The following is a 17,292-nucleotide window of genomic DNA, read 5'->3' as shown; positions in this document are numbered from 1 at the left end:
TAAAATTGTTTTATTATTATGAAATTTTAATTATTATTGTACAATTATTATTATTATTTCTGTTATTCAAATTTCTGGCGACGACCTGGGAACAATTATGAATGAACCCCCCCTATTTTTTTTCCTGCTTACGGCCATGCTTAAAAGTGAATCCTCAGTGATCAATGAAATTTTTCGAACCGAAGCGACACGACAAGCTGCACGTGTCGCTCAGATTTCTAATGGTGTGTATTGTGCCGCATGAGTCTTGATTTCCCATGAGCGGTAAATGCTTATTTATAGACTAAATGGGCCTGTGTCGATTGTCACTTCGGTACGAACCACTGCTGTCGCGTGTCGCTTCTGTTTGAAACCTCACTAAGAGGCGTGCTTTTCACCACAACACAATACGCAGATAAACGATCAACATGCTTGTAACAAAATGCAAGTCGTAAAAATCCTATCCGGGTACCAGTGGCGTGGCGTGGATTTTTAAAAGTGTTACCGGTTATCAGTAGGACATTTAAGGGAGACTTGGGCGCCTCCCCACCTCATGCCCCCCCCCCCCCCCAATGTCTTCCAAGTAGTTCATATAATATTAATCTGGTACGTATGCAATTCAATACTAGATTTTGGTAAAGTTATTAATCAGGAAAAAAAATGTTGACGTAAGGACTAAAGTGAAATCACAAACATTGGTTGTTGACACAATAATACGTAATTTGATACTTGCAGAAACATCGAAGGCTACTTATAGAGCAGATCAATCCGACTTTGAAAATAGTTATATGATGCTGGGATCCCGGGTTCGAAACCTAGCTTGGGCATGGGCGTTTGTGATGTCTATTCATCAATTTAATCATATCATCACTCATCCCCATCTTCACAAATTATCCAAAAGTGGCACAAGCGAAGCAAAATCAATCAAATCAAATCAAAAAACTTCTATGATGCTGTCATAAAGAGAAGTTTTTCATTTGAATTTGAATTTTTGGGTGCGTCATGGTCATGGTCCATGTTATCCACATCTGAATTCGACACGTTTTTTTTCCACCCGAAAATAGAGTACATGGCCAACAAAAGAGTTTCGACAACTGCACACATCCACATAACCACGGATAGTCGTTATACCACGAAACATTGAAATGTCGGTCATATCCAGCAGACGACTTGGTTTTTAAATCGTTCAAAATAGGCTTTGGCCTCCCTTTCGCCACAATTTCGACTTTTTATGCAAAATAACGAACCGAAAGATTGCTTCAAAATATCTTCTATCGCACGATTACACACACTGTGCAGATAGGATGAACCCGCCACCTCGGAACTCGGAGCAAGCTTCATTAATTAATTGACAATGCCCGAAAACAACATAAAGACGAAAGACACCAGTCACAAAACTCCCACTGCACAGTCCCTCCCACAAACCGTTGTTTACTTTTGTAACACGTGAAGCACCCTCCTTGCCCCCTCCTCTCTCAGCATCGGCCCTTCCCCAATATTTCCTTCGGAACCTGCAAGAAGTCCAGTTCTACTAATGTTGCCATCTTAGTTCTTTTGAAACCAGATTTGCCCAAATCGCGAAACTTTTCGTTTCAAATGTAGAGTAGATGTAGTCTTCATCTGTTTCCTAACTACTCCCACTCCCATGTTTCGCTAAATCCACTGAAATCTCATTTCTGACACCACTACTATTTCGTATATTTTACGTCCTTTGCTACCTTTAAGGCTTTCGCTTTATAGGATAATCGTGACGATGAGGATGCATGGTGAATTATTGAAATAAAATTTTTATTTCTTTGTGTATGTAATTATTAATTTTTATAAATTACGTAAGTAAAATAATAACAATGAACATTGAAATAACCATTTCTTGCTGAGGATTCGAACCTGCGACACCCTGACACTTCAGAGCGTGCTAAGATAACAATCGGGAAATTATGCTTGTAAGTATTGTTTTCACCCAAAAACAGTTCTACCACCTCAAAAACATTGCTTCAATCCGAAATTATGGCATTCCTGCGACAACGTATGTCAATCTCAATCAGTATTATCAACAATTATCACAAATTCCTGTAACCGAAATAATATTATATGTGTGAAATATAGAATTTTAGGTTGACATTTTTAGAAGGACAGCGGACCCCTTGACCATACCCATCCCTCTCCTCTCCTTTCTCGCCCATGATGTCGAAGAAGGACAAAGAGGACTTTCATAATCGCTGATATTTAGTGTAAATACAAAAATATCACTTGGTAGTTTGCTTTTGCACCAGTGTGATTTGAGTTTTAAAAATTTTGATTTGGCGATTTAAGTCCACTTTATGAACAGTAATGCTAATCGGGACAGTTTAAAGTTGGATCCGAACCACTTGTGCCTCCACCGGGTATCGAACCCAGAACCCCTTGATTATAAGGCGGCGACGCTACCACTGCGCCATCGTTCCCCAGTGTGACTGGACACCTTTCAGAGTAAGATAGACCCGATTAGGCGACTTAGCTCTTTTCTGTCAATTGAATATGGCAACACTGGTATGTTTCCGGTAAGGATCACCGGGCAACTGCGCCGTCTAAACAGGCATGCCAAAAACCCGCCTCCTCCTCCCGCGGTCAGTCTTTGCCGCAACGCGAAGTCTTTCCTTGCGTGGGCTCAGGGCCCTTTCCTCATGTTGCCTGTGGAGGGTACCGGATCAGCCCTCCTCTTCGCTTTTGCCGGTGTCAGAAAAAATGTCAGGTTTCCAACTTCAAAAGGTCCGAGGGCCAAAATTATATCCAGCAGTTGATTTTGGGGGAGGGGGGAATTAAAAATTACAAAAATTGTAAGTACTGAACTGAGAATGTAGTACTTACTTTCGCATGACCTACATTTCTAAAATGAGGCATTAAAACAATGGAATCACAAATCAAGATTGTATAATTACAATTTATTTCACAAAACCCCAATACTCATGGATGAATTGAAAGAAATGAAAAACACATCATACAAATAAGAATCCTTCATAGTAAGTGTTCAATGTGAAAATTGAGGCCGATCTGCTTCTTCTATTAAAGTTGGAATGTCCACTTCAATTTCTGTATTTGAAAGTCTCAGAACGTGAAGCAGTGAAGAATCTACCAATCGACTTCTGTAGCGGTTCTTGATAAACTTCATTGAAGAAAAAACCCTTTCACACGTGTATGTGCTGCCGAACATCCATGTCATGTCATGTTTTGTCCAAAACTACGAAGGTTTGGAAAGCGTTCGTTTGAAAGGTATTTGTTAAACTCTGGCCCCTTTTCTTGGTTAGTTTGAAGGAACACATCGCCTTGCAAATCACACAATTCAAGTTGGAGAGAAGCTTCTTGATCTTCGATGTTAACGCCAAGAGGATTGCTAAATAGCTGGATGCTGCTATAAGTTCTTCAAAATATTTAATCTGGAGTCAAACTCATCCATTATTTCTTTAATATTTGGACTGAATTAAAAAATGTCCAGTGTTTCTTCATCATCTGCTAGCCGCCGACAGCTTGGAAAATGGACCAGCTTATTCCTCTCCAAAGTAACGTTGAAAATCTTCAGTTTATTACGAAACCCATATATGTTTCCCATTAAATCTGACACCAGCTGGTTTCTTTCCTGCAGTTTCAAGTTCAGTTCGTTCAGATGACATGTGATATCTGTTATAAACGCCAGTTGTTTAAGGAAGTCCATACTCTGAAACTGTTCCTTCAGTAAAAATAGAACGTATTTTAATAAAAATACATAAAATTAATGTATTTTGCAAACTGGCTTCGCGGGCCGCAAAAAAAGGCATCAAGGACCGCCAGTTGGAAACCCCTGGTCTATAGGAAAGAGACATGGAATGAATACCTTGTTATTATCAGGTTCGATTTCGAGTGCAAATATGAGTGGCAAGAAACACTGCACGGAGGCCGCCGCCGCTGTTAGAGGTGTGCAACGCGTACCTCGCTCTTTGAGGAGTTCTACGCTTCCTAAAAAGCTAGAAAAAGGACCAAACGAGAAATATGGGATTGATTGATTGATTTAGTTTATTTTCTTCGCTTTGTGCTACTGTTGGCTAATTACGAAGATGGGGATGAGTGATGATATGATGAAATTGATGAATGGACACTTCACAAACACACATGCTCAGGCCGGGATTCGAACCCGGGACAAGAGAGAAAGGAAGAGGGGTTTCAAAGTTCCTAATGGCGGTCCAGTATTCAATATATGGTTTTATAAAAATAGTGTCATGTGAAGTAGAAAGCCGGTTCTGTGGTGACGTTCTCTGGATTCAATTCAATCTAATCATAGTTCATCCTCTTCATCGCGATTAGCCGAAAGTGTCATAAATTGACGCCACATAACAAATATATAAAATACAAAGTGAAGGAGGTCAGTTCAAAATATCTCGAAAACTAGAGTAAATGAATGCTCTTATTCTAACAGTGCCGCAAGTTTATTGCAAAACATTTTGATACATATAAAACGCATTTAAATCTGATAGGAAAGGGGGCAACATTTTAAATCCTGCATCTGACTGCCTGAGTTGCTCCCCCTAGACTGGCTCTGGCTGGTGTGATGCATCCCTCTATACTGAAGACTTTTATTTATTTATTATTACTTTTTAGCAATTTCAAAACTAAAATTCCTAAAGAAGTCATAACTTGGATTTTTATGTTTCTGGTTTCTGTTAGCACATATATTCTGAATATGATTTTTTAGTGTTTTAATATGTATACAAACTTTCTACTAAGATATAGGAATTTATTTTCACACAGGATACATCATACATTTTTATGCTAGAGAAGTAAATAATTGAGCATGACTGTTCGATACAGAAATAACAAATAAGCAAAAAGATTTTGCGTTCTAGTTCCAACGGCTGATGACGTACGCTTCCGGGTATATATTGATTCACGAACTTTTCATCCTAGTGCAATGTTTATAGATTTTGCCTATGTTTATTTTCTTACATTGGCGAGGCAACAGGACATCAAAGTTGTTGCTGCGATCTCGCAATAAATACCGGAAGTAAATTAATAAATTCATTGGTGTTTCCCCATGTAATCATATAACACGTAAGTACTGTGATTTCTGGAAACAATATATGTTTTAAAGTGAACGTACCGAGTGCTTCATTCGCTAGTGTGACGTAGAACAAGTGTGACTTGAAAGTTGGATGTTAGCTGAGCAGAAAATGGCTGACTGACTGCAGTTTTACGTGTGTTTCTAATCAGTGAAAAAATTGCATGGGTTAGAAGTGTTAGCTGTGTGAAAGTGGTGCCCTGCTTAAAAGTATTCCTTTATAATATTTTTCATATTATAGCAGTAATTGCTGTGAAGCAAGATCTTTCTAAACAATGTGTATTGGAGGCGTTCTGCACAGGTAAGTTAAATTCCTCCAAGGCGAGATTAAATCGCTATACATATCTTAAAAAGTATACTTTATTAAATATTGTTCTTGAATGTTTAGCAAGAATAGCCGATTGTCAAATATAATTTACCTAAAATAATAATAGTGTAGATTCAATAGAGTTTGTGGTTGGGCGTATCTCCTATACTGGCACTTTGGAAACATGTAAAATGTTACATTTTATTTGAACGTGTGTGTGTGTGTGTGTGTATAGGCATTAGAAAATGAATTAACCCGCGTAACGAGAGTAAAACATTGAATGTGTGAAATACCGTCGACTAAGTTTGGATTGCGTTATTTGTATTTCCAACTTTGCATGAGACATTGCACAATGTACTGTATGAATGTCAAAAGTGTTTGCCCTGTGTACATAATAGATAAGTATACTGCACCTTGAAGAAGTGTTAACACATATAAAGGGAAGATGCAAGTCAATGGCAACTTATGTCGGTACTATTATCGTATGAGGGAAACACCTACAAATCATATATTTCAGACTTCTTTACATTGCTAACGTGTTATTTTCGAATGTGGAACATTTCCTAAAGTGAAATAATGCATATCAATGTCTATTTCTTCTATTTACGAGTACTTACTGTTACTTGTTGTTTCGAATCTAAAACACATTATGGCCATGATAGCATACTGGTTTAGGGGGCGTTCTGAGTGTGTTTTGTCGATTTATGCAGTGTTGCAACCTGGTTCACCGGAAAATATCTACTCTCATGCCCGGATTTGAAATTATGCTTATACGTCGCAAACCATTGACGTTAGCCTCACAAACCATTGACATTAGCCCCACAAACCATTCATGTTAGCCCCAAAAACCATTCACATTAGGGTTAAACTTTACTGCCGTGTATCCACCGGAAGTTGTGGTTTGTATGTGGTAAGTCAGCTAGCGTATGTTTATTTTAGTAAGTTGATGGTAGGTGGCTCTGGTGATGTTCAATTAGCTAGTGCTTGGTGTGTAGTCACAGATTGTGTAGTAGTTTGTTATCAGTTGCCGGTCGCGCGTATTTTACTGGTGGGTCATGTTGGTATGGCCTCGGCTTCTACGCCCGCGGACGTTGAATTTGGTGAAACTGCTGTAAATTTTCACCAGTTTATGTTCCAGCTAATTGTGATTAGTAAGGTAAGTTTGATTTCTTTTTATTTTGGAGTAGGTAATTTGTGGTTGTAATGTAAATTTTTTAGTTTTCGTTTAGTTTTAAATTCGGGTACTCATAGAAATTTAGATTTAGTGATTCTGATTTGGATTGGTTCGGGGGTTTGGGGGCGGAGCCCCCAACAGTAGTATAAATGAAGATTTTTTAATTGCAAGTTTTTATTGGAGTGGTTTATTATTGTGTTTAGTCGTTCCCCTTTGTGTTTATTGGTGTCGTTCCCCTTTGTGTTTACTGGTGTCGTTCCCCCTTGTGTTGACTGGTGTCGTTCCCCCTTGTGTTTACTGGTGTGGTTCCATTTTCATTTTTAAGGCGAATTTCTTCCTTGTGTTTATTGGCGTGTTTCCTCCTCGTGTTTACTGGTGTGGTTCCAATTTTATTTTACTGTGTGTTGAAAGGGGTAAATCATTTATTTTTTTGTCGTTCCCCCTTGTGTTTACTGGTGTCGTTCCCCCTTGTGTTTACTGGCGTGGTTACATTTTCATTTTTAAGGCGCATTTCTTCCTTGAGTTTATTGGCGTGTTTCCTCCTCGTGTTTACTGGTGTGGTTCCAATTTGATTTTACTGTGTGTTAAAAGGCGTAAATCGTTTTTGTGTTCGGAAATTGTTAACTTTGTATTTTTAATATGGCAGTTCGTTTTTGATTGGTTATGATGCGAGTTTGGAATGATGATGTGATTTTCAAAATGGCGGCAGGTACTTCCGGTGGAGTTACTACTGTAAATTTTCACCCACATTAGCCCCAAAAACCATTCACGTTAGTCCCAAAAACCATTTTCCGTAAGGTTAGGTTAGGCAAGCATAGTTAAAAAAAAAAAAATTAAAAATACTCGACACGTGATGGATGCTCTAGTGAAAACACGGCGAGTCTGAAACACTGGCTACGGGGTTGCATTATCTTAACACACGGAACATTGCACTCTCGTGCAGAAAGCAAATGGCGGGAGCAGAAACAGCATGTCAGACAGAGATTTTCGCACAAAACAACACACATTCACATTAAAATGGATCAAATCTACATTCAGGAACTTCCACAATGCTAAAGAAAATGATTTCCGTAAGTACTTTCTCCTGTAAATTTGAAGGGATCCATTTCCCTCATACGATAATGTTACCCTTATGTCAAATGTATTCAGTGGTCTTGCAACATATGAATGTAACCATGAAGGGAGTTTCAGAAAGTTGACCTAAGAGGGGGAATTCAACCCCCATCAGTCCTCCACCCTCAACGGGTTATATCGCTATAATAAATACTCTTTAAACTGAGACTCCATGTATTCATCACATTTTATTTGCTTCACCACTCATTTCACTGTTCTTGTGAACTCTACATGTGAAACAAACAAGATAAACATACATGCACATTAACATATTCGCAATGATAACACAACTCATTTGACAGTAAACAAAACAAAGTTCGTGATGAAACTTAGCAGAAAGTTGCAAAATGGTCTGAATTGGTAACCCACAGAATATATAAATATAACACATGTGGTTGTGACAAATTTTGCACAGGATAATATTACCACAAATTGTTTTTTCAATTTCTATTTGTAGTCTTGTGTTACACAAACTTCAATGGATCTAATGGTTATGTGCTACAAAGTATGGGCCAAAAGAGTGTGATATAACACTTTGGCATGTCCATGTGTGTGTGTGTGCATGCATGTTATAGTGTTTGAAGGTCTTTTCAGGATAGGTAATTATGAAACAACTGAAGATGACCAGACCCCTCTCAGATTTTCTTCATATTTGGCATACTCACTAATTGAGGCCTCCTAATCACGACTCTGAAGTTAAAAGTTGTCGGAAACGTCTAGAAATTGCAAAATAAGCGAAAATAAGTAGTTAGTTTTTGGAGTGGAAACAGTGGATTTTTGCAAATGTTTTTGCTTCACAAGCAAATATATATATTCCTGATACTACCATGTCACCAAATTTTAACTATGTTTGCTTAACCTAACCGAAACTAACCTAACCACACGTCAATGGTTCGTGGGGCTAGCATCAATGGTTCACAATTATTTTGCAATTTCTAGACATTTCTGACAAATTTTAACTTCAGATTCGTCATTAGCAGGCCTCAATTAGTAAGTATGCCAAATATGAAGAAAATCGGAGACGGGTCCGGTCATCTTCAGTCATAACCTTGATCATAATTACGGAGTGAATTTACAATACCGGACCCCTCCCCGATTATTGTAATATTTTGCATACTCACCAATTGAGGCCTCCTAATCACGAATTTGAAGTTAAAATTTGGGGGTCACGTGTAGAAATTGCAAAATAAGCGAAATTGCGTGGTCCGCGATCGGAACAGAAATCCTGGATTTCTCCATGAAAACAATGGTTATTGCAATATTTTACGTTTTAGAACTAAATTTATATATCCTGATATTACTACGACCCCAAATTTTAACTATGCTAACCTTACCGTGAATGCAGTGGCATCTCGTCCTTTGGGGCTTCCGGGGATTAGCCCCTAAAGAAAAACGTACGTATTGACGTAATTATGAATCACCATAACGCATAACTATCACACAGTCTGTTAAAAGGCGATTTTTACCCACGTAAATTTGTCTGCTGCAATGGATACGACAGCGCTACTAGCGGCATTGATGTCAATTATTGGTCTCCGGGGCACGTCGCAAAGAAAGGCGTGGCCTAGACCCACCTATGCTACAGTGAAGGTCACATGCCAGCAGAGAGAGAAGGGGAGAGTGCAATGGATTTGAGTGCTGATTCGGGGCTAGTTCAGTTGCGTTCGATCTCGCGTGTTGTACTGTAGTGTTGTGATGGCTTTTATTCGCTATGTTTGAGTGAGTTTGGCAGGGTTGATGTTCGAACACAAATTGATGAAGGACGTAGGTTGTCAATTACAAGATACAATGAATTTTTCCAGAAAGATAGGCATATATTAAATAGAATTATTGATTGCTTAAAATTCTGTGGTCGACATGAACTTGCTCTACGAGGACATAATGAAAGAGAACAATCTTTAAACAGAGGCATCTTCCCAGATTTATTATCCCTTCATAGAAGAAGGAAAACTAAAGAGGGAACTTCATGTTCTTTATTGTAGTGAAGGGTTGAAAAACATAAAACTCTATCAGTAGATTGCATCCATTTTTTTAAAAAAAATATTTAGAGGGTACCTTTTCAGAAACAGTAAAAGTGACAAACATAGTTTTAATAACTCCAGTGGCAACAGCTGAATCTGAACGATGTTTCAGGATATTGAAGCGTATTAAAACCTGCTTAAGAAATGCAATGGGACAAGAGAGACCAAATGCCTTGGCACTTGCTTACAATAGAGAAAGAATACATTTCAAACATATAGGGCTTCAATGAAAAAGTAATAACAAAATTTTGCTGAGTAGAACAGGAGTCAACGTTCGTAGAAAGGTATATTTCACAACAATACCCGTTTCTTTTGTAATTATGTGAATTGTCATTATATTTTAAATTCTTTCAAAAAATAAGTCCAGTTTTGTAGTTTAGAAGAAGATAAACAGCCTACCCGTTTTTTTGTAATTCATGTAATTTGTCATTACATTTTAAATTCTTTCAAAAAAAGTAAGTCTAGTTTTGTAGTCTAGAAGAAAAAATATCTATTTTTTGTAATTCATGTGAATTGTCATTATATTTTAAATTCTTTAAAAAATAAGCCCCAGCCAAATTTGAGGCCACGAGATGCCACTGCGTGAATGGTTTGGGGTTATCCATGAATGGTTTCTGGGGCTACCCGTGCATGGTTCTACGACCCCAAATTTTAACTGTTTACCTAACCTAACCTTGCAGAGAATGGTTCGTGGGCCAATTGTGATCACGGACCAATAAAAAAATGTTAGTTTCGTAGCACTGTAACAGCAAAAATTCCTCACTCAATTTATCTTATTTTGCAATTTCTACACGTGACCCCCAAATTTTAACTTCAAATTCGTGATTAAGAGGCCTTAATGGTAACAGTTTGAACTAGTCAAAACTGATTTCTTCATTTTTACACAAGAAAATACTTGCGCGAATCACTTTCTGTAACATTGTTGAAGTTCCCGAATGTATTTTCTGTCATGGTTTCATCTTTTTTAGCCATAATTCATGTTTTTATCTATAAAAACATCATAATTGCCATTGCTTCCATATACTTTATCTACCTCAACCGGATGTTCCGTGCATTTGATGATGTAACCCCCTGTCACTGTTTCCAACCACCCCATCTTTTTCCAACAAGATGATGTGACCCCAAATTTTATCTATGCTTGCCTAACCTAGCCTTACCGTGAATGGTTTGTTGAGCTACCCGTGCATGGTTCTACATATTAGCATAATTTAAAACCCGGAAGTAGGTATTTTTTCATTTACAAGGTTGGAAACACTGCATACCCACTCCAAATCGACAAAACACAAGCACGATGCGCGATGATCCAGAACGCTCAAGCCATATTGTGTGTCACGCAAGCGAAGAAAAGGAACAACACTAATTACTCGTAACATGAAAAATTGAAGTTATCTTCGTTAGAAATTCATAATTACACCTTATAGAATGTTCCGCAATGCACATTAAGTAAGTAGCAATGTTGAAAAGGATGAAATAAATTAGTTATAGGTGTTTTGACTAGATCAAACTAGTAATGCCTCAATTAGTGAGTATGCGAAATATTACAAAAATCGGGGAGGGGTCCGGTATTGTAAATTCTTACCAAAATAAATAATAGATAATCCCACTTTGACACTGTTCAGAGGTTGACAATGCTCCTTATATTGCAAGCTTCACTGTAGTATATCACTCAGCGGTTTGTACAGTCATGGACACTTCTGACTTGTAACGACCATATTGAAAAAGGACTGAAGTAAGCCCACGATGTCTGACCACCAAGCGTCTTGTGCATACCATTCACGGATAGCCCCACGAACGATGCACGGATAACCCCACAAACCATGCACAGCAAGGTTCGGTGAGGTTAGGCAAACATAGTTAAAATTGTCATCTTCTTGCAAAAAAAAATGGCATGTTTGGAAACACTGACAGGGAGTTACGTCATCAAATATTTGGCTCACGTAGTGCAAGCAAGAGGAAGCAACAGCAATTGTGCGTCGGTGAGATATTTCTGTTGAAAAATACATGATTTCCCGGTGAAATAGATTCCATGATGAAAGAAAATACCTGTACGAACTTCTAAATGCTACAGAAACTCATTTCCGTAAGTAGTTTCTTTTGTAAAAATGAAGAAATCCATTGGGACTGTGTCGAATTTTTATTGATATTTTACGATATTTTTTTCACTTTTCTCTTCATTTTACAAATATCAACTTATTGAATTGTCCATGTGTTTTATTCAACATACACATTTTTTTTTTTTTTTTGATAAAATGATCCAGAAGTAAATATACTATTCACAGCTAATTATCGTAAAAGCTTGGAAAACAAAATTCAACAATTCGCACAGCAAATAAAATTAGAATATTTGCAAGAAATAAAATGAAATAAATAGTTGCTAGAGTTAAGAAAAAAATTCGAGCAAATGAAATGGGAATAATTGTTTTTTTTCAGTCAGTCTGTTTCCTTCCTGAACACCTGAAGAAGAAAATGCATCTTAAGTTGTCATAATTGTTTCATTGTCTATTATTAATATGAACCACATACGTAAAAAGAATAGATGCATTCTTTTTGTGAAAAATCCCATGTTTCTCACATCATGATTCTCCATTTACTGTTATTTGGATATTCACTTGAAAGTTAATGCTTAGCTGTGTGTATTTGTTTTCACATGCATGTGTGTGAGAAGAGTGGTGTGCACGTGTGTTGGATGTTGTTCTAGGTATTATTTTTGTTCAAAGCATTAATATAATTGTAAAATATAGATTTTACAGTAATGCAACGAGTGAAAATATAAACCAAGTCTGCCAGGTTCATTTTCAATCATCATTAAATAAAGGAACATAACGTTGACTGAGTATTATTCCATGTCGAGAACACGAGTCATTACTTCCAACAATCTTAATCTCGTATTCCTCTTTGGCATCACTGCTCAATTTACAGAGATGTACAACCGTGACTGGTATACAAGCCACAGAATTGCAATGTTGGTTGGGTTGTCTATGCACAAGGTGCTTGGTGGTCAGACATCGAGGGCTTACTTGAATGTTTTTTCAATATGGTTGTTACAGCCCAGAAGTGTCCATGACTGTACAGTTCAAACTATGTATGCCTGGTTCATGCATGGATTAATGCATAATATCCTGCTGAAAAGTTAAGCATAACTGTCCCAACTTTGAGTTCTTCAGTTTTGCTTTGTGCAACTGTTTTAATAGCGTCAAAGTGATACTTTGGATTGTAGTAATTGTAATATCTCACCTTGCTGTAAATTTGTGTCTGGCATTACCAATGTGCAAGAGAAGCATCTATCATAATATAAATACTGGTTAACTTATGGCAAATAAGCCTGATGAGGGAACAGACACCTTGTACCTTTTCCATACTTCAGAATGTGGCCAGGTTTTATCCAGAATTTTGAAGGAATGTGAATTTAGTGCAAAATTTAGCACAAATTAGGCATTTGCATAGAATTTTAGTGGATGTAAAAAAATAGTGCTGAAATTATGTGGATAAATCATTGGAAACAGGCGTAGAAGATTACTTACTTTGCTTTCTGAATGGGGGAAATTGGTGTATCAGCACATTTTAAAGTTATGTAAAAGTAACCCACCTTTTTTACCCAGGTTTGTTTATTTGGGGTTCTTGCAGAAGGTTATCTTGATCAATGTCCGGGAGGGAATTTGGTGGTTTGTGGATAAATCACTGGAACAAGTGTTATGTGATTTGAAAAAAAAATGGACCCCACTCTGGAATACCACATAAGCCCAGTGATGAAATTTGATTCTCTGACCATGCATCACCCAATGAATAGTCATTTGGTGGGCCTTGGATTTCAAATGGCTTCTTATCTACCTCTATAGGTTAATTGTCATGCTAGAAATGAATGGGATTATATTAAATACATACATTGTGGTATTTGTAAGGTTGTTGTTGGTTTAGTTTATTTTATGTCTACTTTTGGCTAATCATGATGATAGGGATGATTGATGGATGACACAATACAAACTCCTACAGAGGATTTCATTGGCTGTGATCCAGGTTCTGTATTGTAGGGGAATTCCCCTCTTGATTACCCCATCTCCTTCCCTGGTGGTAATTTTTTTATTTTATATTATTTATTAAGGTTATAATGCCTTTTCTTCCTTAACCATCTACTTTGATATTGTCTTGCATCTATTTGCTAATGAAATAAATAATAAAAAAAAGAATTAAAAATAATACAATTTATAAATACACAAAAATGCAGTGCAGTTTATATTACACACACTTACAAGCAACTACATAATGTTATGCTTAAACATAGTCCAAAATGTTATACATAATGATAATTCATCTTGAGTATTATGTATAATCTTTTTTGTTGCTCTGTCTCATCTTCTTCTGTCATTCTCTGCACCTGCTACGTAGTTTGGGAAGTTAAATATTTAATTTTCATTATTTAATAATGTAATTTTAACAGTTTTTTTTTTTAAGTTTGTCGCATGCTATATGGAACGCAAAAAACATCGTGATGTTTTGTGCAGGAGACGCCCACTCTCGATAAACACAAATATTTGCCTATGACAATGTACCCTAAAGGTTAACTGCAAATTGAATATTAGAATTGGTAACATTTAAACCTTGATAATTTTGTAATCTTGAATGGACTGCTTTATAAGCACCTGTACACAGCTTAGTGTCCAGAGCATGGGTGTTTCATTTTGTTTGTTTTTTCATCTGTTCATCTACCTAATCATTATCATTAACCTAAAGAGATAATTGATGTTTATAACTAAATGTGCACTAACAAACAAAATGTAGTGTTTTCAAGAATAAATGTTTTGTTAGAAGCTCTCTAGAAACTAGTGAATCTCTGGGTCATTCCATGTGAAATCAACCAATAAAGACGTACTTTTCAACCTTACATTTTTTGATTGATTTGAAATTCGCCACACTGAAAGGGCCAACTGAGGTAGGAAAATATGCAAAGTTGCAAATCCATATATTTAGTATTTTCAATATTACAGGTTTGAAAAATGTTCGATTTTGATAATTTTTTCAACATCTTTTTAACTTTAAATTACAATATTTCGGCAATCATGATGCCTATAGAAGTGATTCAGACAGCATTGGGTCATTCCAAGTCAAGTGAACCAAATTTTGATCAATTTCGAACGTGACCATCTCTGATTTTATTCATACTTAGTTGTTATGAAGTACTACCTAAGGTAGGGAAAATTGCAGATTTGTATCTCTTGTAGTTCTCCAGTTAGAACCCTCTGAAATATGGGATAACATATTTGTGCATGTTCAGCCTTTCCAGAGGCCTGAGGTGTGCATTGTCACATGTTCACGTTTTTTTTACTTTGCCTGTAAGGATCATCAATTCTTAATTTACCCGTTACTGTATGGTATTGCGATGACATACAGTAGTCCGGGCCAAGCATGTAGCATTTTTGGCTACCAATGATGCTCATATCTGTGTACAACATGAACAGTGCATGCTATGTTGAAAATTCAAGCACTTTAGATTGAAACTTACCTATTTCCAACAACTTTCCCCTCTTTCCATTGTTCACTACATGCTCGAATAACTATGGGATTGAACTTTTGAAACATGCTGTATTTCTAAGAATGCGAATGTAAATATAATCTTCGTGCACATTAATTCAAACATTATTGTTTTTACTTACGTGAAATTTTAAACCGCATTTACCGCAACCATCATGGATTATTGTTTTTACATTTAATTTTCATTTCTGTTATAGTTTTACTTTTGAATTATAGTAATTTGTTTTTCAAAATATGTTATCATGCATTACCTAACCTACCCATATCTGATCTAACATAACTTCGGAGCCATTGCCATCCCTCTTTTAAATTTTGTAGTTATTGAATAATAGTTCAGGTGTGAGGTATAATTTTTTGAAAAAATTAAGACCTGTTTTTGAGAAAACAGACTCCAAAAATTTTCTTTTTTTGTACCCTTCAAGACCTTTCTAAAGATGTCTGAACCACTTCTATAGGTGCCTTGATTGTTGAAATATTGCAATTTAGATGTTGGTGGTCAAACTCACCCATTTTTCATGCCTGTAATTTCGGAAATACAAAATATTTGGATCTGCAACTTTGCATATTTTCCTATCTCAATTGATACTTTCAGTATGCCAAATTTCAAATGAATATAATAATGTAAGGTTGACATTGTTGATTTAACATGGAATGGCCCCTCTGCAAAGTATTAAACATCTCAATTTTCATTGCAGAAACTGAGTTGTGAGTGACTTGCAGAACATCTCCATATACGGAAGGACATTTTGCTGCCTGATCAGGTGAGTTTTTTTTTTCCCAGGTGTTTTCATAAAACTCACTCTTATGAGAATTTTGAGTATAGTATCGAGTTGGCTCTCTATCAGTTGTGCTGGTCTGTATTGGCTCAGCCCTAATTTAAACCTATGGTTTAACTAAAATTCTCAATAATTTGTTTCTCCACTTACTTCCCCTTCTCTCGTGCCTGTGAGTCCTGTAACAACAGTGCCACAGTGGCATTCTAATCTTGATATTAATTGAGGTTTGGAACCCAGAAGTCCGTAGTTGGGATCCAGAATAAAACAATTTTTGTGGTGGTTGTTCCATGCGTTTCTTATAATTTTCAGTGCGTTTTTATGACCATTGTTAATAAAGCGGTGATGAAAGGCAACACTAATGACCAAAATACAATAAAGTGTAATACAAATTGTTTCACAAAATGATATTGCTAGTTATCCACTTACTGTAGCTGAAATCAATAAATTTTCCAAATTTTAGCATTTAAAAAATTGAAAGTTGTGTCCTTGCCATTTGGCAAGCTAATACATTCAGATAGGCACCAAACTAAAGATTACATTCTCAGTTTCCAGTTGAGGTCTACTAATTTTGAACACTGAACCCTAAACCTCTTTAGTGGGTATTTCATGGTGGCGTAAAATCATAGATCGTGGTGTGAATTGCTTATAAGCCATACAGTTCATACTGTACCGATACAACTGAGCCACAGTGGTCGAGTCGGTAGGACATCTGACTGCCAGATAGTAGACCCGGGTTCCATTCCTGGAGTGAGTGATCCTAGGTTGGAAATTTTCTAGCCTTGTCCCTGCATAAAGCAGCTCTGGGACTCGCCTAGCCTCAAATTAACCACTTGCCTAATTAACCCGAGTTAACTCAGAATTTGTTTTTGCTTTACATATTATTTACCAGGGTTATCTCGTTAAAATCGTACAACTACAGTGCACTTTTCTGCCTACCTGGACAGTCTCGTTTGAGCTTTAATAGGTGTTAATTCCCATTTTGGCCACTAGGTGGAAGGTGTAGATAGCTTGTCGAGGTTCTGCTGCCATCTACCGAATTCCCATGACACTATGTAGTTGTTGCCTTTCTGTGATGCAACAGGAAAGAAGATTCGTCGCGAGTCAAGATACTATTGCCCACATTGCGATGTTGCACTCTGTGTTAGCCCATGCTTTCGGGTTCATCACACTGTGGGTAACATTTGATGTGAGACAGTATGTGTGATAGTCTGTAAACTTGAACAGCATTAAAATGTGAAGACATTTTATTTTTGACAATTTTCAAACATTTGTAGTACTTTCCTTATATGTACGAGTTAACTCGGGTTAATAATTATGGAGGATTTTTGAAT

At 36.9% G+C, this 17,292-nt stretch overlaps 1 protein-coding gene across 2 annotated transcripts in view; it reads left to right on the top strand.

Moving 5' to 3' along the window:
• The first annotated feature begins 4,944 nt into the window (after positions 1–4,944).
• Positions 4,945–17,292, top strand: part of LOC145990893 (ubiquitin carboxyl-terminal hydrolase 47-like) — a 107,742-nt gene continuing 95,394 nt past the window's right edge. The window contains exons 1-2 of one of the 2 annotated variants that reach the window (XM_083126376.1): positions 4,945–5,037; positions 15,881–15,946. The gene's annotated coding sequence lies outside the window, so the exon portion shown is untranslated. Of the gene's footprint in view, positions 5,346–15,880; positions 15,947–17,292 lie in introns of both variants that reach the window. The other variant, XM_083126375.1, reaches the window with a different exon arrangement.

Source organism: Lepisma saccharinum, chromosome 8, assembly GCF_977018435.1.
Source record: "Lepisma saccharinum chromosome 8, izLepSacc3.1, whole genome shotgun sequence".
Lineage (NCBI taxonomy): Eukaryota > Metazoa > Arthropoda > Insecta > Zygentoma > Lepismatidae > Lepisma > Lepisma saccharinum.
Note: the sequence above shows the minus strand (reverse complement) of the source record. Positions and strands in the feature narration are given on the sequence as shown.